This window comes from Motacilla alba, chromosome 1, assembly GCF_015832195.1.
Source record: "Motacilla alba alba isolate MOTALB_02 chromosome 1, Motacilla_alba_V1.0_pri, whole genome shotgun sequence".
Classification (NCBI taxonomy): domain Eukaryota; kingdom Metazoa; phylum Chordata; class Aves; order Passeriformes; family Motacillidae; genus Motacilla; species Motacilla alba.
The window spans coordinates 97,293,866-97,318,620 of NC_052016.1; positions in this window are offsets into that span (position 1 = coordinate 97,293,866).

Genomic DNA, 24,755 nt, shown 5'->3' on the forward strand with positions numbered 1-24,755 from the left:
TGGCTTGTGATTACAGCCAGTTATTTATCTGGTTTCATGTGCATTGGAGAGTGTTCACAGACATCTTTGGTCTACAGAATACATGTATTTATGCCTAACTATGAGACTTGCTTTTATTTTCCTTCTCCTTTCTTTATGGCAATGTCTAGTTCATATCCAGTTCTGGTTCAGCTGGAGTGTCTTGCTGTGCTTTCTCTGCCCGGCTTGGCTCCCTGAGGCCAGGGGGTGCAGCACCTCCAAGCTAGAGAAGGGAAGAGCTTTTTGATGGGGAAACAAAGCCAAGCAAGCCCTGCAAAACTGAACCATGCAGAGCTTGTCCAGGTGCCTGTGGATGGCCTATCCTTGCGTGGTGCCCCTGCCCCACTCATCTTTCTGTCCCCAGCAAAAGCACCAAGGGTGCGCTCGATGCCCTTGGGTGTCATTGCTAAAGGCAGTGCTAGGAAAATTAACCCACAAATATCAGAGGTTTATGTACAAAAATGAGACAGAGGAGTCCTTTGATTTTAATCAAATAAAGGGAGAGGCCATGGGGCATTCCCCCAGGATCTCTCAAATTTTTGGAGGATGCAGCCTCCCTTTTTATCCTAATTTCCCGGCCTCATTTCCTTTCTCTCTTTCCCCATTGGCTGAGGTATTTGAGAGGTACAGACTTCCCAATACATCTGATACCAAGGATTTCCCTCTAATGTATAACCCTCACTTTTAATTTTTAATTCTTATAGAATTTAGGGGTTTTTCTTCTCCATTGTTTCTTTCATCTTTTAATGTCTAATTTCATTTATCAGCAAACCTAAAGTTCATTTGTAAAAGCAAATATCTTTTTCCATTTATCAATCAGTGGAATCCTTTCCATTGTTTCTTTTATCTCCCAGTGCTAGTTTTATCTACCAGCAGAGCCCCAGCTTGTTTGTAAAGAGAAATCCACCATCCCTCTCAGCAGTGACAAGCCTCGGTGCTCAGGCAGAGCCCTGAGGGACACCCCTGGTCCCCCGGCCTCCGGCAGAACGTGGAGCCACTGCCCACAAGTCCCTGGTGCATCCGTGAGGCCAATTCCTCATGCCTGGACCCTGCAAACCCAGGGCTCTGCAGTGTGGGGCAGGGGCTGTCATGTGGGAGCATGGCCAAAGCCTCTCAGGACTCTGGGCACAACAGAGGCATGTGTAGAATCAGTAGTCACAGCCAAAAGGGAAGAGAGCTGATGTATTTTCACACTCAGTGCCAGTGAGTCCCCTGTGAGCAGTGACTGTTCAGCCCCCAGCACCAGTGGGCACGCAGGGCAGGGCTGTCCCTGCTCTCCCAAGGGCACACGTTGAGCCCAGCTGAGAGAGAACTGTGCTGGGAACTCCTCTACACCAGGGCTGTGCAGCCTGGACAGCAAAGCCACCACAGACAGACCCGCTGTGACGCTGCCCATGGCCAGGGCGCCGAGCTGGGTTAGAATGGCAGCGCGTGTTTGGAGCGGGCAAGGAGCAACAGCTGCCCCTTCCCAGGCTTGCTGTGGTCGTAAATGTGCTGCAAAGGCCCTTCTCACCATTTTCACTTCTATTTTGCACACAAAACATCCACGAGAAGGAACTTGCAGCTGACCCTGTGGCTAAAGCCTTGCACCCTCTACTCCTCTGTCCTTGCCCAGGGCCTGCTCAGGAGAAAGCAGCTGTGGAGTCACTTCTGGAGTCCATACAGCTTCTGCCCCAACAGAATGGTTGGAGTTGGCAGGGACCTTACAGCTCATGTAGCTCCACCTGATGATCTCCTGCTCTGTGTCTCCCTCTCTCTGATGGGCGTTTCCTCTGTCTTTCTCTCTCCCTACCTCACACTTCTTGTGCAATCAAATCTGTGTTGCTGAATAAAATCCCTCTGTTGCCACTCCAGGGCCTCATTTGCATTTCAATCAGGGCCGTATTTGAAACAACCAAGTGAAAAGTAAAGCAATTTGATAAGATACAGACTATATTAAAAAAAAAATAAAATTCTCATCATCCTCAAGGGAAATTTACCACAATATCCATGCCAAGTGGGTATTTTTTGAAATTCCTTTCCTGAAAGTATCCCACAGAGGAAGCTGTGACAAACTCAGTCACCAAAGTAAAACACATTCAAGAGATTTTGGTTATCACTAAGATTTCTGATTCTTAAATATTCTGTGTTTAAGTAAAAGCACCTGGATTAGCAAACAGGCCCCACAACCAGCAAAGTGCAGGTGCCACTGTGCCAACTTGTGCCTCTTCCAGCAAACAAAACAAATTCTTACAAAAGGATTCACACAGTTTCTGCAAATACTTTGTGTCTGTGTGAGCTGTCTGTTTTCCTCTGTTTATTCTTTCTGATCATCCTTAGGGATGATTTTGGGACTGTTTTTTAATTTTCTTGTCCTCTGTTTATTCATTTTGCTATCCACTTCTTCAGCTGAAACAGGGCTTTTGATGATAATGATGGTAACAACAGCAGAGTTGAATGTGGTGATTTTTTTGTGCTGTTAAGATTTTGCTTCCTGCAAAAAATTGCTATTGATTGTTCATCAAGTTATCTGCTGCAACCCATTATTTATACCCACTCCAGTTCAGACTTCTGGGAGAGAATTATGTGGCTGATGATGTGAACAACTGCTCTGTATATGGAATGTTATTTTTTGATTGCTCAGCTTCCTATAAGAAAGTCTATTATTAACTTCTTAATTCTCGTGGGTTTTGCTAAGAATAAAAAAAAAATCCTAAAACTATTCTCAATTAAATAAATATCTGTTTTCTTAAAATAAAAAAAAAAAAGGAAAAGCATGTTCTCATCCTGTCTGCACACACTGATCACCTCTGTAACACTGCATGACTACCATCACATAGTTACAAGCCCGTAAGCACAGTCCATCTGCTCTAAGTTTGCAAATTACAAAACAAACATTAACACCTGTTGATATCATAGCTCCTTTCACCCTTGCATGTGTGGAAACATCCAAAACATCCATTTAACCTAAAATTTTCTCAAGCCTCCTGAAAGTGATGAACAGTAGTGGCTATTCTGTGGTCAGATGATTGGTAGTCCAAGGACTACTAACCAGGTGCACTGAGTAGTGTGGTGTAGCAACTTGTCAGTTCCCCATCAGTGAGCCACAAGTGTTTTGCAGGGTTTATGATGACTTTTTGGCCTGGAAATATGTGCTTCAGGGCAAGGTCATTCATACTGAACACAAAAAACCCTGAGCCAAACCAGGGCACACTGAAAATACAGCCTACTCAGATCCCTCCATGGACACTCTTCCAGTACAGGAGGCGACTGCTTTGTTTATGAGTTTTGTACACTATTAATAATAAACATTTTTTCCTCTGAAGCTAGGATCTCCAAAAGTCTCAAATCTTCAGTCTTCTCATCCTGCTGCTCAGCATGTTCCCACTACTTCAGATTCTACTCACAGCAGTAATGGACGCATATTTTTTTCAGCAAGAGCCTATGCAAATATCATGTCTTAAAAACACACTGCAGGCAGTTCACAGACAATCACATTAACTGAAAATATAAATTACATTGAGAGAACTGATTTATTCATTCTGATTGCCTAAGTATCACCTAGCACTGTGCTTCTCAATCTCTTTTAATCTCTTTTAATTAGAAGGACGACAGATCTTTATGAAAATTGCACGGGCCATCTTATGCCTTGCTGTCTCTGTAGCTTTTATTTACACCAAATGGAAATTAGATTTACATTTTAAAGGTCATAGGTTGCCTACAGTTGCTAACTTACTTACAGATAAGAGCCCATGTATGGAAACATGTAGACAATTTTATTGGTTCAGTCAGGTTGCAGACTGCCTGCAAAAGGTCTCATACAGTTTATTAAATACCAACACATGGCCTTCAAAGGCATGAATAAAAAATTATTTACTGGTTCAAATAATTTGTGATAAGAACACAGGCACAGAGGTCTGGCACATACCAGCTAGACTACAAGAAAGAACACATGGTTGGAATATAAAGCATGCATATAGGCAGAAGCAAGAGTCAACCTCTTAATTTGGGGATGGGCAGGAATTATGACATGACGAACGCATATCAGTTGTCCCTGATTTTTGGAATCAGCTACAAAGGTTCATGATCAAATGCATCCTTTTCTTGCCCACTCCCATCTCATCAGGTTGAATCTAGTCCCACCATTGCAAAAGGGATCTTTTGGGTTGGCTGGAGAAGTGCTTTGGTTTTACTCCAAAAACAACATGAAAATTCTAGTTTTTTACTTACTCCCTTTGAAGATAAAAGGAGTAGATGTCTTCCAGGTACTACTATTCAGAGTTAGAAATTTATCTAAAACCTTAGAGTGAAATTAGGTGTATTTTTCTTTGCCAGGTCTCTTTTTAATGCCTGTTCAACGTTACTTCTAAAGCTGGATTTGCCCAAGCCACAAGACTTAACTTTCTATGCCTAGGGAATTCTGTATTTCAATAAGTTTTGTAACTTAAAAAGTATTACTAGAGGCCTTTTTATTTTTCTGCCTAATAATTCCCTCCAGAAAACTTGTACATTTAAAAACTTCATGTTAGCTTGAACTCAGTGTGATTTTATGCTTCTTGGAGGAGAATCTCTTCAGCTCTACAATAACTATTCTTCCAGGGACACATTTTCCTCCACACTGACAGCACATTAAATTTATTGGAAGCCACACATCTCAGAGAAAACTGACATGATAAATCTGACTGTGCTGCTGCCCTTTCTGAAAATGTAGTTTTTTGGGTTTTTTTTGCTTATAAGCTCCATTATTTTTATAAAAAGTAAGGGGGGGTGGGGGAAGGCTATTACTGTATTTTAACCCATTACATTTCCAGAAACTGAAATCTGGTTTCATGCTTTCCTGAAAGAATAAGAGTCACAGAATAATCTTCCCAGCTGGGTTGGCTTTCAGCAATGAACTTGGCTGACCTTAAAAGAAAAACAAAATTGCATTATGTCAGACAGAGTCCAGATGCCCTGCCTTTTTCCACAATACCTCTTGCATATAGAAGCTTAAGGACATGAGGCTGTTAAAGGAAATCCTAAAGACATATGATCCTAGTAAAACCTTAAAATACAGAGGAGGAACGGACCACTGTAATTTCTTTTTAAAGCGTATCTTCTGCTCGGTTGATATTGCTATAGTTCATCTTAAACTGTTACCATTAATTTAGTGGTAATTAGTCATCAACTATTTACAGCTCGACACAGAAGCATTTGTCATAAACATCAGAAGAAGAGAAGAAAAATAGCTTTTCCTAATACTACTGTGTATTTAATTTTGCCAGATAATGTGACTTAAGTCATTAGTCACTGATGTATTTCTTTCTGGAAAGGGCAAAAGATCAGTTATAGAGTTGTCCAACAAAATCATAAAGTATACATATTTTCTGCAACATAACACAAGCTGACAGGAGATACTGTCTTGCATCCTGAACCTGTAAATTTTATCAGAAGACCAGAAAAGGCTGCTTCTTCTAATAAGGTCCTTTTCCCTCTCTTCTGCCTTGTATTCTCCAGGATTAAATTTCCCAGGTCTCTCAGTCTCTCATCATAGAAATGAGGCTGCAATCCTTTGAACCACTGCTTGACACTTTGATGGACTAATTTCAGTATGTTCATGTCTTACTCATACTGGAGACGGCACTCCATGTGTGCTCTCACTAGAGCTAAGGATGCCCTCTCTCACCTACTGGCCATGCTCTTCCAAAAGCAGCCCAGGATACCATCAACTTTCAAACTTTCACAGCCACAAGGGCACATTGCTGGATCACAACCAACTCCTCTGCCCTGCAGGACTTCCAGGTCCTTTTCTGCAACGCTGGTATTATAGGCAAATGTACATGACTGTCTATTGTACACCTTTTTCTTCCACACATACATGAAAACCAACACAGAAAGCAAGAGAAAAATTGACACAGGATGCATAGGATTCTCATAATATTCACAAATCTTGTGGGTGCTTTAAGTCACACACACTTTTCATTTCCTTCACTGTGGAAAAAACACCAAATAAGTGGTTTCTCCTGCATACATTTTATTAGGACCCAAGCTCAGCACCTGTGGGTAGAGCTGGATGGGGCTCTTTCATCTCTCAGTAGGTCATTTACGATGAGGCATGAGTGGTAATTTGCTGCCTTAAATAAACATGTAGCTGAGTGATGACTGTGGAAAAAGGGTATGCAAGTTACAGTTTGCCTGGAGGGATTTAATTTCTCCACTTCATTCAGCATCTGAGCTCTGCAGCCTGGTGATTAATCTTCCTGAATACCAGACTGCTTGTAACAGGTTCTGGAGGTTCCTATTTGGAGTGTGCAGCACTGCTAATTAGCAAATCCACAGAACGTCTGACATGTGTGGTCCTAAATGAGCCTAACTTATTAAGTATATTTATTAATGTCTTTTGCAGTCAGATACTCAGAAATATTATGGGTAAAGCTATTGGATGCACCTAGGAAGAATAATTAATCTTGTAAACAAGCCAGCAGAGAGTGGGATATAAATCAAGGCATCTGCTACCTTATGTCACCTTAAATGGAAATGAAATTTTTGTTGTCTTTGGTTGAATGCTGTGTGATGCCTTAGCAAACCTCATCAGCATGTTCACAGCAATGTCCAGATACTGCACAACAAAGAAGGAATTAATACCCATGTATATGAAGAAGTAAATATTGCAGTGATCAGATGACAGTTTTTACAGACTGATATTAGGGAAAATAGTCTATTCTATCATAATACAGCAATAAACCTTTGTCTTAGTGTATGATGGATGTTCTGTATGTCATATGTAGTATCTGGCCATTAATGAACTGGATTTACCCCTGCTTTTAATCCAAAGAACTACATAAGGACTCGTCTATGCTGCAGGGTATTAGAATGCCTCGGACTGAAGAAAAACATAGAAACAAATAAAAATATGGTTGATGTTAGACCATTAACATATCATAAAGAGATTAGGCGGACAAACATAATAATAAAAGTGTACAGAATATGACGGACACAACTCTGAGTGTCTCCCTTATTACACCAATGAATTTCAAGTAGGAACCAAGGAGACACTTAGGATTTCTTCCTATTCAAGCTTCCCAGAACACACCCCTGATGAACCTTGAATTAGGTTCTGGTCAAGTTCCAAGGCATGCTCTGATTCTGATGGAAGGCAATGCATTTCAACTTTTCTTTTCAGACAAAAGCATCTGTTGGCTAGTTGAGGCCATAAAGGGCTAAGCTATTTGTCATAAGGGCAAGATGGCTGCTAAAGACAGTGCTCATAGTCAAGCTATATAAAAAATCTCACTGTGATGCTTTTCAGAAACATGCTGAAAAGTCCCTGAATTCTCACTGCCAGGGTGACCATGAGCTTTGCTTTAAACTTCAAAGAGCATTTGCCATCTTGAAATCTGAGAAGGATGTGGCTTTTGAGCACAGAGGTTGCAAGTATCACTCCTGCCCCTTGTAAGGAGATCATACAGCCCCATACCATTATTAAAAATACACTTGTTTACTTTGGATGCTTTAAACCAGTAAGCTTTCCTTGCATCCTGTGTGGGGACAGAGTCCAAGGAGACCACATGCTGCTCTGTGCTTCTTCTCACAGCAGCATAACTCAAGCTGTGCTCTTAAGCAGCTCATGTCATAATCTTACGGGCTGTGAATAATCTGAGACTAACTGGAGTTTCAAGTGTGATTTAGGTATTGCTTTCTGGTAACTTTCTCTTTACTTTTACTGTCTGTCAAACCTCCTAAAATTTGTGGGTTTTTTTAATATAGTGAGCAGAAATTGATGTTATGCATTAATATTTTATCTAGAAAACAAGACAGTAACTGTTTATTATTACAATCATGACCTACATTAAAAGCATGCAATAGTATCTGTGCAGTTATTTTGAATTTTTGAAACAATTCTTCACAGAGTTAAAGCATTATTAGAACTGTTAGAATCGGCAGGTTTTGGAAGAAAGAAATAATTTGTTAATCCAACTCAGCCGATGATTTCTAGAACTTTACAGTGGCAGGATATACTTTCATCTTCACAGCCTGGGCTACATCTTCTTAGTGAAACGCAATGACACTTACTGACACACTGCTCAGTATTCCCACAGCACACTGTGTACATTGTCCACTGCATGTCCCATTTGCAACTAAACAGCATTGTAGGACCCACTGTAAGTGCATTGTTTGGTAAATGCAAACATTTTTCTGATCTTTATATAGGAATGATGGCACCATGCCACTCACATTCTTCCTTTTAAAGTACAAAAACTCCCTCAGAAAACACTAAGTGACAGGGCTGCTGCAAACAATCTTGACTGGACTGCATTTCCTGGACCAACACCTTCAGCTCAGATAAAAAGCCCTTCTCATCTAGGCCACTCCTATGTCCAGGTCCAGCAAATCATCCTGGCATATCAGCAGCTTTCTGCTTGACCACCCACTGGAGTCTCCCAACACTGATGAGCAGTCTCAGGAAAGTTCAATGTGCCAAGCTCCTCTCAGCAGGGATAGGGGCTACAGAAGCCTGAGAGGCAGCAAAGGTCTTGTCCCAGTGGCACCGTGCAATGAGAACTTTCCAGAAGTGTCCCCTCTTTGAGAGGAGGATTGCGCTGAGTCTCCAAACTGGACTTTGCCTTCTCCAATGTCAGTATTTCATTTTCTGTACTCTTCAGCTGCTCTACATTTTGCTGATGTCATGTCAATCTGAACAAGAATTTCTTGAAGTGAAGACATAGCACACAAAGTTCACTGTGGGACTTGCCTTGAAGTCAGCCTCATTTATATTTGATTTTAAAAGAATGGCTTTCTACATTTTTAACAAAGTCTGTGCTACAAATTGAGGGTTAGATCCACAGTACGAGTTTAAGCACTTCTAACTTGTGCAGTGCAACTCAGAAGAACAAGGTCAGACATCCTGGCATCTTTAGATAACTAATGGAGAGAATTAGGCACAATTCCAAAGGGCAATATGAAAATATCACATGCCCAATACAGAAAGCAGCCAAGAAATTTTAGTTAATTAAAAGTTTAACCTCCATCCTAGAGATTAGACATGGGCCCTTTCAGTCTTGACTGAGGCACCCTCTTCTAGCAGAAAGTACCTTGAGATGCTCTCAGGAAAAATATTTAGGTCCTGAATTGTGTTAAAAATACGTGTTTCTCAGGAGTAGGTCCTCCCCCTATAACTATACAATGTTCTGAATAAGAAAAACACCCATTAATTCCCTGCAGCTCAACAGCCAAGATCAGAGCTTTCAAGGCTGAGAAGAGAAATGTAAATATCTTACTTTGTAGCCTGCAGAGTATAACATTAACCTGAAGGATGGAAGGCTTGGGCTCTGGTTTGCAGGGTGACTAATTCCTAGTGGTCTTGCCAAGTAATCTCAGAGTGTCTGGACTATACACATCTTGTAGGGCGAAGTAGATTAAAAAGAAGTGTTCTGTGAATCGTCACAACACCAGCAGGAAAGTTTTCTGCAACTCTAAGCAACACTCGACACTCTGAAAAGATCTTAGAATTCAGTGATATCCCACTGTGGAAAAGTAAACTTCATCATTATGGTGCAAATATTATGGTGTGTTGCTAAGGCTGCATAAAAATATTACCTCCACATCTCTTCACCAAAGCAGTGCTGCAATAGGCTTTACAAACTGAAATACATGCTTTAAATATTACATTAAAAAAATTAAAAATCTATATTACTCTCACACTTGTCAGATGTAAGGAGAGAGATGGATATTTGGACAGGGGCAATTTATTATACTGCCAAGTCAGAAAACCTAAAATTAGAAAGCAATAACTGGTTTTCACCGTAGCTCCAAAATTCTTGAGTTAAATTAGTCCTTGATTAAGTCTGTTGCATTCTTTTGGTAAGCAGGATTGCCGGACTGTTCTGCTTAAATCACAACCTCCTCATTTGATAAGCTTTCAGCCAAAGCACTTAAAAAATTAAAAATAAAGAAACATAAAAAAAGCACTATACTGTTGAAAGACCTGATGGTCTCTTTGTTTGCAACTGCAATGAATAACTGCTTCCTGTGTAGGCTGTAGAACATGTTTTAAATTACCTCTACAGAGGATAATAAAGCAGCATTTTTCAGTGTAAGTAAATTTACATTAATTCAAAACCATAAAAAATAATGAGGAGTATTGCTTTCCTTTTCTCTGCAACCATCATTGATTTTTGATGTGCATATTAGCAGCATCATGCAGGACGCTCTTTTATCTTTTTCTGTCTGGCTTTGAAAAAGCATCAGCGCTCCTTAGATCTCCTCTTCATTCCAGAGCATTCTTCTCTAAGGCAAGAAAATGGCCTATAAAATGTTTTGAAAGTTAATTTTGAACCAGTACCAGAATGGCTCTTAAAAGCAAGCCTTTACTATAAAATCCTGCTTCCAGCTACAATTTGCTGAGGTCTAATGGCCATCTGGCAATTAGACACTCTATAGCCACACAAGAAAAAAAGCAGATATACAATGAACTCTCAGCATTTCTACATCTCAGCTAGAAAAAGCTCCAATTCAAAACGTAGCTCTCCAAGCATATGCCAAACAATGGGGAGGACAGGTCAGAGGGCTAGCTGTTTGCGTCACCATAGGTTGCACTAGACAGAATGCATTAAGAATATTTATGAGTTGGATGAGCAGAGTTGCCTGTAATGCAATTGCAGCTCATTTAATTGAAAAAAGGGAATGAAAAATGCTTACCTCAACATGTCTGCTTAAGCCGTCATCTGATTTACTCCATTTGTATCAATACAGGAAGTCAAAGAGGCAAATTGAATTTATGGACCAGTGGAAGATAAACCAATTTTCTCTGGAGAAACCCAAGTATCATAGCTCATACCTAAGTCTCCTCTTCTGTTTTCACATCAGTCATCGTACACAGCATTTTTACACAGCAGTAAACCAATTTAAATGATCCATACATGCCAGCTTTTGTACTGCTCACACATCATCCCTCCAGTGCAACTTTGCTCACTTTAGGGCTGCTGAAGTGGCACAACTCACCATGCCCAGGGTGAGGGTTCTGGCACAGACATCCCCACTCCCCTCAAGCCTTGGCAGCTTCAGTAGGGAAGTGCTAAGATGCTGGACCCTCCCAATCCCCTCTTCTCGTGTAAGTCTGTTCACTTGCAAAGTGATGCTCAGCCGTCAGGACTCAAAAGTGCTCTCAGCCACTGCTTAGTACCAATTTAATGACAGACTTTCCCTGCTATCACCCCAAGTCCTTTTGTTATGGTTGACATGAACACGTGTGCCTTTCAAAGCCACTTGCTCTAAGCAGCTTTTTCAAATATTTCAATAAATTCCAACTGAAAAGCAACAGTGTGTCAAAGACAAAACTTTAATGTAAATAGGCATGTATTTGAAAATACAGCTGACATGGCAGAAGTTTTTCTAGACTTGGCATTTCTCTGACAGAAAATGCCAGACCTATCAGAACTGAAATGTTCTAGGAAATATGTTGACAAAACATTCAACTGACTCAAGGATGTTGCCATGGAAATCCGCTCTGTCACTGTCCCATGTGACTTCACCTCTTTTGTCCCCTCACCTCTGCAATGACCAACATGGTGGGGAGTCAGGGAGCCAGGAATGAAGCAGCAAGCACCTCCAGAGTAAAGGAGTTCCATTTCTATGAAGTGAGTGTTGCTATTTGAAAGACAGTATTTCACATTGGTCCATGATGGGAATCTAACCCAGGACCTTCATACTTGCAGAAGTTTCTTCCCTTTTGGGCCAGATGCAGGGAACTTTGGAGTGCTCAGGTTCTACTACATTTACTGAAAGCATGACTGTCTCTGTTGCATCTTCCCAGGCTCCTCAGTATAAATTGTCTCATAGAAGGCTTTCGGCTGAATCGTTCACTGTTTGAAAGAAATGGACCCAGACAAAAAGCTACCTCCTCTGTGGGCAGGGAATGTTGTCTTGATGACAAGTCATCAAACAGGCACCTGTTGTAACCAAAACAAAAGTAATGATGAAGTTGCCTCAGGGACTGGAAAAACTTACAATATCCAGGCTATTTCCCCTTGGTTTTGCCTCTTTTCTCTAGAAAGGGAAATAATGAGCAGCAGAGCGCACTGAAACTCAGATGTTAGTAGGAAAGACATCTGTGAACCTGGGCCAGTCCCTTTGTTTTCACTCTTGGAAGGAGGTGCTAAAGCAGAGCATGGGCCAAGTTCCCTAAGAGCTGCTTGGAGAGTTAGAAAAGCCTCATTTGACAAGGCCACTACAACGCAGACTGACCTAAGCTACTTTGCAGATGTAGTGTAGACTTCCTAACTGGGGTTCAGATGACCTTTGGCTGCCAGGTGACATCCTGTTTTTCGGATGCAGATTCCTATGCTGCCTGTGTCTGAAGTTAGACAGAGTGCATCCCACCCACAGTGTTGAGGACTTCAGTATGTATTTTCAAACACATTAAAAGTGGGTTTTTTCCACATGAACATAAGATCATTCTATATCCTTGGTATATCTTGGAAGAGTTCCACCAAAATCATTATAGAGACATGATTATATGCAATGTTCATTCTCCATTTTTTTTCTTAGTCAAGATCAGACATGCAGGATGGTTATTTTCCTATTTGATGAAGTGCTTTCAGATCACTCTGGGAGGAGAGCTAGATGCCAGCTCCTTGCCCTCAGAGATTGTGCCTGCCTTCCCCACACCATGATGATACACACAGGAATCTTGAGCAGTGCAAGTCTGGTCAACAATGGCCACAGTTTGGAAAATATGTACTTGTGCACTCAATTCTAATCCTTTAAGCAAAAACCAGCAAATTGCAAAGGGCACATGATTATTTTTGGTGCTCATGGCCTAATTCCAGGATAAATTACTAAACCACTAAATTCTACCAGCATCAAAACATAAGCTTACAAATGGAAAAAAGTGCTAATACACATGGCTTTCTGCAGTTCATGATTAATGCTGAAGCAGGAAAGCTCCAGGCTGATTTAAATTGGTCCTCATTTTGATAGACATTAACAAAGAAAGGGCTTTCTTTTCTGATTTTGTTTTGAGTGGGTGGTAGTATAATTATAGAAACTTTTAATTCAATAACTAGAACTGCCAAACTCAGCAAGACAAATGACATGCGACAAGTAGAAGTTAGAGAAGAATGATGCAAAAACCATCAAGGCTGTAGCTGTATCATTTATAAGCACAACACAGCCTGGAGACTGTGTACGTTTTAAAGGGTGACCCCAGAAACTAGACTTATATAGAATTAACAAGCAAGCAAGTATAATCTATTGTTTATGACAGGTAACAAATAGACAGCCTTGGCAACAGAGTTATTTACCCGTGGACCATGGAGAGCACAGGAAACAACACTAACAATAAACTATTTCCCACTTCAAACAGAGCTGTCCACAACCCTAATGTGAAAGGATCACATTTGAATACATATAACATGACTGTCTCTATGGTCCTTCTTTTCAGGACACTTATCAACTGATGATCAAGCTTACTAATTCAAAATTATAGTCTCTCCACTCTTTCTCCATTGCCATCGAAGTTCAGATCTGGACTTAAATTATCTTATTCTTCTGTCCTTATGTTTGGATTCATCATTTGTGAAATTCAAGATTGGCAGGGAAAAATGCCAACACTCCTCCTGTATCATAAGCAGAGATGCTCCTCGTCTTCTCTGACAGTCATTTTCTTTTAGGAGATCTCATAGCTGTCCCATATTTGAGGTCTCTTTTGCTTTGAGCTGCCATTATAGTAGATGAGCCAAAATTTGTCCTTCCCATGTCCTTCTTTATGACATTCTTCATAAACTGGAGCTTTTTATTTGCTATTTAACAGCTCCATAGATGCTTTTCATGTTCTTCTTTGTAAGAAGTCCTGATCATGGGCAGGTGGTAGCTGGGAGGCTCTATATCAGCAGAACAGAGAGCCAGTAGGTCTGTAAAGAGTTGCTTCATTCAACAAAACAATCCTTGAGAAAAAAAAAAAAAAAAGTAAATTGCTGCTCTATTCTTACACATCCCCAGTGTATCCCAAACATGCCAAAATAAGTGAGAAATACATGCTGCTCTCACTCTGCAGAGCAATCAAGGTAGGGCTCTTGAACCTCTGAGAGGACACAGTCACAGAGCAGATAGACAGAGAAACATGAAAATTTCTAGCCAAGTTAAACTAACTCCAGCAAGTTCTCAGTTCTGCTTCCTTCAAAGTAGGTTCAGCCACTACAGGAAAATTCAGTGACATGAACTGATAGATGGCAAATTAAATCAAAACCACAGCATCTTTCACAAATGCTGCCCTTAACTTGTTACCACTAGAAAGTGCTCCCACTGAAAACAAATTCTCATTTTTCAATAGACTATGGCTTTTGTTCATTTTTGAGTTATATTTATAAGCAGTCTCAATATTTCTGAACAACTGCCAGTCCAAAATTTTCTTTTCCCTTCTATTTTGGTTGTGTAAGAGTATTTTATATGTTTGGCTCATTAACTTTATGCTGTCTTGGAAGTGAAGGCAAAAGCTCTGCTTCAAGGCATAATTTGCATGTAGCTGACAGCAGCAATTCATCAGGTTCTTGGACTTTAATATATATAAGAATCTGGGCTTCAGTTTAATTTCTAAATCAAGTAAATCTCCAAAGCTTTTCCAGACAGCGTTTTAAAAAAAAAAAAAAAAAACCACTTACTAGTTAAAATATTATAATTGTCAAGGTAACACTGCATTATGTAGGCTATGAACAGGGCTATATGCATTTAAAATCATAAAAGCCTCATCACCTAAGGTAACCTGTAACAGAATATTATCTATAGACTCATACACATATTCATCCTTTGATATCAGACCTCAAATCTACCTGGGGGAAAGTCTGGGATTTCTCATTTGTAAGAAATGAGATATTCCTAAGAAGGCAATTTAAAAATTCTATAATTTATGAACATTTAAAATTACATGTGTTGGTTTATTAAACTTGTACTATTACTTTGTATTTTATTTAGGCAACCTTTCTTTTCCAACAAGATTGAAATCACCTCAAAGAGAATTAAACTTTCCAGATAGAACATTAAACATGTAAAAAAACCCAAACACCTGCATCGCTCTCTCAGATTAAGTTAATGAAGGGGTTACCCTTGATTTTGATTCTGGTACATTTTAACTGTTCAGAGCCAAATGCAGCCCAGAGCCAAAGTAGAAGGAATATGGACAAGAGAGAACATCATCACCTCCAGAAATGCCAAACAGAAACCTGTTGGGCTTTTGTCCCGTAGTGACGAGGTCCTGATTGCCAAAGTCTCAGTTCAGGCTTAATCCCATTTTGGCAGACTGATTCGGATCTCCCTCCACAGCTCAGCTCTGAAGCACCCCACACCTTCCTCCTGTCAGCCCACCAGTTCAAAACAAGTCTAGCACACACTGGTAGGTTCAGATTTTGCCTGAGGTCAGTGGAGTTAAGGCCAGTTTTCATCCAAGAGTGGTCCTGGTATCTCCAAAACTCACAAATTTTACTTTGCTTGATTTTTTTTTTTTTTAATACAGTTTATGTGCTGAAGCCTAAGACTTGTGGAACCTTCATTATTTATTTACCTGAAGTGGTTCAAAATCACATCAGCTGTCAGTGAAGGTGTTGTGTTGAAGCTGTGCCTCTGTGCTGTGGCCAGACTCTGACCCTGCACTAGCCAGGGCTGTCCTAGGACACTTGATGAGAAAGGGGGAAATCCTGAACACCAGCCACAGTGGCCAGTGTCTGTCTACTAAAATCCACAAACTGTGTCTGGAGCAAGGACTGCACTCAGCTTTTCATGCATGGCACTCACCACCATACTACAGAGTGCTTTGTTCCTCCTCTTATTCTCCTTTCAGCTGATTATTAAAGTACACACAGGCCCTTCTCCAGAGAGCAAGCTGAGAACATCCCCACACAAAACAACCTCCTAGCCATGGACATGGCACTTCTGGGGAGTTCCAGCTTGCTATCAGCTCTACATAGGCTCAGCTGTGTTTGCAGGCAAAGGCTTTGGTCCTGGCCCACATTTGCAGTTGCAACAGGCCCCGGACAATTATGTTATTTCATCATATACCAAGGAGTATCATGGCAAATGACAATTACGCCAGTTAGCTGAGGTTCAGGCTTGTGGTCTGAGATGCACTGTGTACATGGCCATGTCTGGACTGATTATGCTAAGTTTTTTAAAAAAATTGTCATTAAAATGTCATTGTTAATCAAATTTTCGCTTTAAAAATATCAAAACCGGAGAACTCAATCGTATAATCAACACAGTTTGACAATACAGTGTTTTATTGATTATCTGCTTGACTGACAGATGCAAAAAAAAAATTAGGCTGTCTGCTAGTTAATTCAATCCTTTACTGAGTTTTGTGGTTTTTTCCCCTTGTAAGGATATAAACAATGGATTTGTAATGGCCAGTTACAAACCCCATGGTTAAAATTATTAATAGTTTCATATTTCAACTGTTGCTTTATTTTATTTAAAGAAAATAATATAAATAACAAGTGAGTTACTAATAAACTTCAGTTTTAAATAAGCTGAGATTAATATTTGTAGAATTTTTATGTTCTGTAAGGCCTTTTTACTAAGCAATTAGAAAGTCGGAAACCACTGATTTACATATATTATTTTCATCAAATATATATTTAGACAATGTTTGCATCATTCTTATACATTTATTTATGAAATCTAGAACAGGAATTTATCTGATCTTGCAGTTTATTCTTTACTTCAGTCTATAATCTGGAATGACATTAGTCTTCTTTGGTAATCTGCCCAAAAGGCAACAAACTGAACTTTCAGGAAATATTAGGACAACTCTTTGGGAGAACAAAAGTAAAAAGAGATGGAGATGCACCTTAAGGCACCATAATTAGTTGCTGGTATGAAATTAATTAACATCTGACTGGCTTGGCAACTACTGACATTATTGTGGTGTCATGTTCCATGATAAGTAACAGAAGACAAATTTCTAGAAGGAAGAAGATCTGTTTTTCTGGGCTTGTTCCTACCAAGTAGAAACATAGGAAGAAAACCACACAATGTATTTGTTGTCCTGTTGTCTGGTTTATAAATGTTTTTATCTTGGATGAAATCTACTTTTTTTTTCTTACTGTTTTTCTGAGACTATAAAAGCTCTTTAAAACAAGCTAAATTACTGTGTAGTCATGTTTTTGTTTGCACTATACATTCCTATGCATCCAATACCAATAGTGCAATTAAAGTTTTACTTGCTGCTCAAATTAGCAGTCATTGGATGTGTTTTCAGTGTTTTGAGGACCATGGTCTTGATTTAAAATAAAGCTGTAAAAGCCAGTTTCTGTTTTTCTCAGTATATGCAGTTTCCCAATATTTCAGCCATCTTTCCAAGAAAGTTTCCCAAATTAAGCAGAAACCAACATTACTATACTGTACACTGTGTAATTACTAGAATTGACACTACTGTCATTGCAAAAACTGGATTTGTTTAATAAATTAATGTAATATCTTTTCCATGTCTCAATCTTTTGTGATTTATTTGTGGTAAACTTTCGGGTGAAGCTGTCCCTGCTTGTTCCTACACTAACCTTTCAGAAATCTAGACTCAGCAATGAAAACAAAAGAACAAGAATGCTAACCTGATGGAAGCAATCTGTTAATCACAGAAGCCCACCTTTTCTCTGTTACTGATTCAAATTGCTTCTTAAAGTCATCCAGATATTACATTTTCAGAGGAGCACTAAAGTAGAAAACACTGCAGAGCATTTTAAGTCCAAGAGTTATTAAATCTAAAGGGGGTGGAGCCTTTATCAATAGAATTAGTGTGGTTTTTGTAAACATGAACAGGGCAAACTCTGAACCATATCAAGCTGTGCTTGTGTATTCCTGTTTTTCCTTAAGTAGCTGCACTGTGATTATAAATTCATTCTAATTATGCTTTCTGCTTGGTAGCATGCCAAAAGGACTCTTCTTCATCTACTCTGCAATGTTCCTGCTCCCTTCTGTTCTGCCTCAGTAGCTTCAGAACCTGCCATCTAGGTACACACACAGCAGCAGATGCATATAACTGCACTCTTCACGGAAAAACTTCTGTCTCCAAGGCAAAAATAGAACAGATTGATGGGATCAGTATTAAACTGGTTCCCTCTAATGAGTTAAAGACTCCCATCTGTTCCATATACTAATGTGGTTGAAGTCTGCAAGGAGAAAAAAAGATCAATACAAATTTATGGGCTCTTCATAAGCATTAAATTAACAGCAGAAAAATGCAGGGTTGTGTGAAAGGGATGCTCATGATCCTCCACTGAGGCTTATAAAGCTAACTGAGCACAAAATTATGTAATTATGGTGTTAAATAAGACTTCTAGGGTAAGGTATCTAGAGGATAAATAAAAAAGATGCTTGCTACAGCTCTGACAATTAAAAAATCCTTTTCAAAAGGAAGTCTGCACCATCAGTCTGTTTAGTATCAGCTATCCCCTCACTCTCTCCCTTTCTGCTTTTCCAGTTTCCCATTTTAATCTTCAGCATTTCCAACTCCCCCATCTAATTCCCTGCCCTGTGCATTTCCCCAGATCTTTACTTCATCAAGGTATAATTTTTTTGGTGCACAGAGTCAAAGGTTTGTTTCTTTTCCCCTTTGGACTTTTGGCCTCTTTCAAAGATGCTTTTAAAGTCCTAATGATTTACTGTGTCCTCCAGCTGGTAAGTCACACAGTTCCTTCCAAACTGCGAAGTACAAATGGTACCTATCGAGTCTGTTGGCATGTAAAACAACAATATTAAACAGAAAAACTAAAAAAGGCTTCACTTCCTGCTGAAGCCAACCAAAATATAGACAAGCAGTAGTGCTGGCCCAGATCTCCCCAAAATTCAAATCCTCAGTCTGCTGTTTCATCCAAGCCTAGGAGCTGTCCACCAGGTCTGGTGGTTGTCCTGGATGCAGCCACAGAGTCTATTTCTCTTCACCCAGTGGATCTTGCAGAAGGTTTTTAGTGAAGTGACCCCTTTCCAATAGATGAAGAGTCAGTGATGCCATGACCTAGCCCAATCTTTTAATCAGAGCTCCTCCTAGGAGATAGGATAATAGTTGTAAACCTTCTCTGGCTTGAAGAGGAAGTGCTCAAAAGGCAGAAATCCTCCCATCTGTTAGCAAATGCTTCAAGCACTGGCAATTTAATTAGACAGAAACACCATACCTAATTCTTGCATGTTATAAAAAGAAAAAAAAATTATAGTCATGGCAGCATTCTTTAAAATGTCTGGGAGAACATGCTATGAGTTTAATACAAAGGCTTATGAAATCAAACTCTTGGAGGAATATAGGCAGAAAAAGACCTTTTTCCATCTCCCCAGTGGTCAGCTGTGAAGTCTCTTTCCTGCTGAGCCCAGGCAGTAATACTAACGTGAAGAATTGTCAGTCAGCACAGCAGCCATGGCAAATCATTAGGTGGGGGAGCAGGACTTTCTGGATCTAAATGTCTTCTCAAACTCCCTCTACTCAGCAGAAAATAAAAAGGTTTCTGTACTGCAATAGTCTTTCTTGGTAATAAGTCAAAAGTATGAATATAGCTTCAAGTACTGCTCCTAGGTATCAGGGGCATAAACAGAGTTTTAAATCTTAATACTATAATTAGAATGTTTTCAGGGGTCAGTATTTTCTTTGCTTTTACAGAACTACATAATTCTCAATACAAAGGACTACTTCCCATGTGCAATCACAGCAACAAACATGAACAAAAGCATTGCTTTTTGGAAATCACGTAAGTTTAGGGAGGGGCTTTATTTTCTGTTTCTTAGTAAGATGCTGATAAGCAGCACCAGCCTTTACTGTAGTCTAGTTAGCTTTGACACTGAAGAGTCACACAGAGATTAAAATCAACACTGAAAGTCAGCATCAACTGTGCATCTACAGCTTGGAAGTTAAGGAAGGCAACTTCTCTAAATTAGAAAAAAAAACAATGCTTATTGTCATTTTTTGCAGTTTGGTCTTTTTTTTGTTTGTTTGTTTGTTTTGCTCACAGAGGTAGCAGAATGGCTGTGGCTTGATTTGTAGCAACACCTTTTTTTTAGGTTTGGGACTTTTCAACTGAATCAATTTCTTTTCTCATTACCTGCTTTGCAAAAAAAGTACTAGGAACCTTTATTTAGTCTTCCAGGTTTTCAGATTGCAGAGAAAAATTATTGTATGTACAGCCCCAGTGAGATCCCTGCTAGCAATCTGCATTACCTGCAGAGAAGTTAGAGTAGGGATTGGGAGACAGTGGAATAAGTAAAACAAAACCTATAAGGTCATCAGAAAAACACTGCTGAAAAGCCTCAATGTTCAGAAACCTTTCATCCTTTCAGATGCTCAACATGGGTGAGGTTCAGTCTGGCTAAGGATCACCATTGCTTGTATGATAATAACTTTATCACCATTTTCCAGGTGCCCACTAATACCTCATAGTTATAAACAGTCTAATGTTTTTCTGCTGCTAAAAGACAATGAGTGAGTGAATGAGTCCTGGTGAGCAGAGACAGAGGGAAGAATGGAAAGTTTCCACATGCTGTTTTGAGCCTTTACATGTGTCAGTATTTCCACTACAAGTAATGACTCAGAGCCAAAGGAGATAACTGCAGAACATATAATGAAAATCAAATTACAAGGTGAACTTAATTTGTTTCTGGGTATGGACATAATTTCTACATTCTGGTTTACTTGGAAGCCCTTTGAATCAAGGCATTCAGACCCTGTATTGAGATGTATTTACAACCTTGAGTAAGTTTTGGTGTTTTGGGATCTCTGACCAAGTTCAGAAAAGTTTGTCCATGTGTTTAATTAAATCAATGAAACTTTGGGAACTACAGTCATTCTCCTTGCAACCATTGCACATCAGTTGTGACCAAGCTGTTCCCACAGATAAGGTCCTAGGCCCTTGTCACTGCTCAGATCTTCTCAGCTGGGCCAAGATCTGAGCTAAGACTGTGAGTCAGGTTAGCAGGCTGCACACCAACCCAGCAGAGAAGCTTTGAGTGCTGCATCCAAGCAGGCTACTCCTGAAAGCACCACAACTCGTTCCAACCGGATTTAAAGGTCTTCCTCCTTCCAAACTTTTTCATATGCATGCATCTTCCTCCAGGACTTGTTGAGGTTTAGGAATGTTCCAACTCCTTTTGTTAGGTCTTGTCTCCCCATTACAATTACTGAATAATAACAGAGTTACAAGGTGCTAAACAAGCTGTTTTGCATACAAGCTCCAGGAGTGCTGCACAGACTAGCCCAGGCCATGGCTGCCCAGTTCTCTTGTGCTTCCACCTCTTGTGCTTCCCCCCCACTCCCCCTCACCAGAGCTGGACTAAGCCCTCTGCACAGTCTTTTCACTGCAGTTTGCTTCTTTTTGCCTTTCCAGCCTCAGCAATCTTCATGTTTCTCATGAAGCCATCAGAGCAGAGGTGGTGACCAAGCAGGGTCATATGGGAATGTATGGGGGGTGAGGGGGACAGCTAATGCAGATACAGCAGCTCCTGTGCTTCAGGGGAGGTGGAAACTCCTGATGACATTCTGCTCCACCACGGGGTGAAGCTTCTATCATGTAATGGCTATGGCCCCCTTTTGTCATCCAAATGAGATGGAGGAGTGACAGAGACCCAAAAAAGAGGAGAGGTTCATGTCCCAAGTCACGTATCTAAAAATGTGCAGATTCCTTGACTAGAAGGTCCAATAATATTGAGATATTAACCACTGTGTGATAATACCATTCTCAGCACAGTCAGTGATGCTGACAGTGTCCCTCTTCACTGAAACAGGACACTGTTAAACATCTCATCAATCCTTGATTCAGAAGGAACTATTGATCTTTTAGTCTAAACCCTGGAACCAAAACGTCACCTGTTGTACCCCATATTATCCCTGAACTCTGGCTGAATCTGAATCAAATATTTCAGAAATATGTCCAGCCAGGTTTCTAAAAATTCTAGCAGTGAGAATTACACCACATCTACCTTGAATTGCTCCAGGAGATAGGCATATTCACCATTTAAAATATCTGCAACTTGTTTAAAGTTTTTATTTGCCTAGCAAAAATCCCAGTCCTGGGTTTTCTGTTGTTGCATTAAAGAGCTGTTGTTTTTCTGAAGCTTTTCCTACATGTAGGTATCTGTAGGCAATGAGGAAATCCCATCTGCAACTCAAATAATTTAAAATAATAATTTGTTCATGTTTCTACCTGTTTTCCAGACTACAGCTTAGAATCTTTCAAAACCTTTCCAGCTTTTCAGAGGAATTCTCATAATCAGGACCTCAGAGCTGAAGGGTTCCAGTGATGGCTTTGCCATGGCACAGACACCCTGCCTTTCCTCCCACCTGTGCCTTTGCTGATACCTCCCAAGGTCACATTAGCTCTTTGGCTAACTACTCAATGGAAATGCCCATCCTGCTAATTGTACCTTGCTCTTCAGACCTTTGCAGTGTCAGCATAACAGTGTCCTGTCTCAAAAGTGGCAGCTACATTCTTTCTATCAAAATCCAGTCTTCAGTTGTCTTCAAAGGCCCAAAACTCAGATCAACCCACTAACAGAATAATCCAACTCATTCCATATGCCTAGCTTGTCCTTCTCTTTGTTTACTTACTCAGTAATTTGAGGGCACCTGCAAATTTTGCAAGCGATAATTTTCTATTTTCTCCCAGTTGATTGATACAAGTATTAATAGAGGTATCAATACAGGTATTAAGATGCCTGTAATTTATTTAATTAATTTAATTTACTCACAAGGTACAGGTATGATAAGAAAAAGCACATTTACAGGGAAGATTAGCAGGAAAAACTACTGATATCTGCCTGTAATCCAAACCAGTTTAGTGCAAAGAGAGATGACCAACACAGAATAAAGCACATACTTTTGCTTTTACTCTGTACAGACAATCCAATTCAGACAGCAGAACATGTTAAATACCGAGTCCCTCCACCTACCACGCATAGCTCCTCTACCACAGTTCCTCATTCAGAAGTAGCTTTTTTTCTACATAAGCTACATATTCTTGCTCTTTATTTAAGTGAGACAATCCAGTTTCAAAGCAGCAACTCAATTCCATCTTCTTTAAACACAATGGAAACTTTCCAGATAGTGCATTAGATGCAGGATGAGATTCATGAGATCCTTAGTCTTTGTTGTAATCTTCCAAATGTGTATTTATAAAGTGTGTACTAAATTTCAAGGCTGATTGTTGAAGCAGGACAATGTTGATACCTCTGGTCCCAGACAGATGTCCTGAGACTTTCAGAAGTTTAAAGAAGCAGAAATATACAGGCAAATTCAAAGGCAGCTAATCTTTCTTTGTCATTTTTACTGTTGTGTTCAGCACACAGAAAGCTTGAAAAGCAGTTAATTAGATCGAACAGATCAGCTCTGAAAGCAACAGGTGATTGCCACCATCCACTCCCAGACACACAGCTAACCATGCTGACCATTGGCAGCCCAAATGTGATTACCCAAAAGTGATCAGACCTTGAAAAAATCATCTTTCAGTCTTCTACCCTCCAGATTTGCTCATGGCACAAGCCAGCCTCTGAGAGGTTATCCTGAAAGTGAAACAAAAACATGGCAATTATTCAGGCATGCTGATGCAGAAACACATGGTTCTTCCCTGAAGGGAGAAATCAGACTCCAATCTGACAAAACAAGCAAGCTGCTTCTCTCATGGGCTTGCAAAAAGAGAAGCAGGGGGATCAAAAGAAACCTCAGCAGATGTTCAGTGCCACTAAGGGATAATTCATGACACCCTAGGAGTATATTCTGCTAGGAGAATATACTCTACGCTACACAGCAGAATCACAGTGCCCTACTATTCCCATGGAAAGAAATCAGCTATGGTTATGTATTTTATTCTCCTGCCCTGAGCTGAAAGTATTTTTAAAATTTACTTTCCCCCATCCAAATTTTGCATCAATATTCACAAATTACCTGGGGAAAAATACAAAAAGTTATAGAAATGTTTTAATTAAATAAAATAGTGAAATTAATCCCTGCAGTGAGTGGCAGTGAAGTTAGAATGAAGACAGAACACAAAAATTACTAGAATACTGGAAAACAGAAGGAAATAATTATGATTAAGCAATGAAAAAGACTCCCTGTAGCACACATAATAATAAAACCATTTACAGATTTAAGAAAACGTTCCCTGACCATAATTGAAGGTATCCATCATGTTGTGGGTGCAAAATTTGGAATATCTGCAGCAAAACCTTAAGGGGTTCAATCTCTTTCTAGTTGAATGTGGTTTCAAAGTACCATATGTTTCTGTTATAAGCTGCTGGGAAAGCAAAACACACATTGCAAGCTTTCTCTTTTCCAAGAGAATCTTTCATTCATGGTTGGTAGCTCTCTATTTTGAAATTCTCAATTTAAAATAAATAATTAATTTACATTGTCTTATATTCCTGCTCTCCTGGCATTTATTATAGATTTGTATTTGGAGTGAAAAGTGGGGGTTGAGTTCACATATTTTTATGCTTATTACTTTACACAGGCTTCTCTCTGTGATACATGATAGCTCTGGTCTTCCGTAGGCTTATTTTGCTATCACACCTGTGCCCAGAAGTGCTAGAAAACTGCCATGTTGTTCGTGAGAAAGATGGTTAAATCTGCTCATGACCCTACAGACAGGACATCGAATTTATCATCTGGAGTACAGTTGAGTCTGGAGTACAGTTGAGTTGCTAGGATCACCAGCTGTTCTAAACATAAAGCACGTAGCTTCACCCTTGGCACACATTCCTCCATTTCTCCTAGAGATAATTTTTTTTTACAAATCAGAATGGGAATTGTGGGAACTCCATTTGTA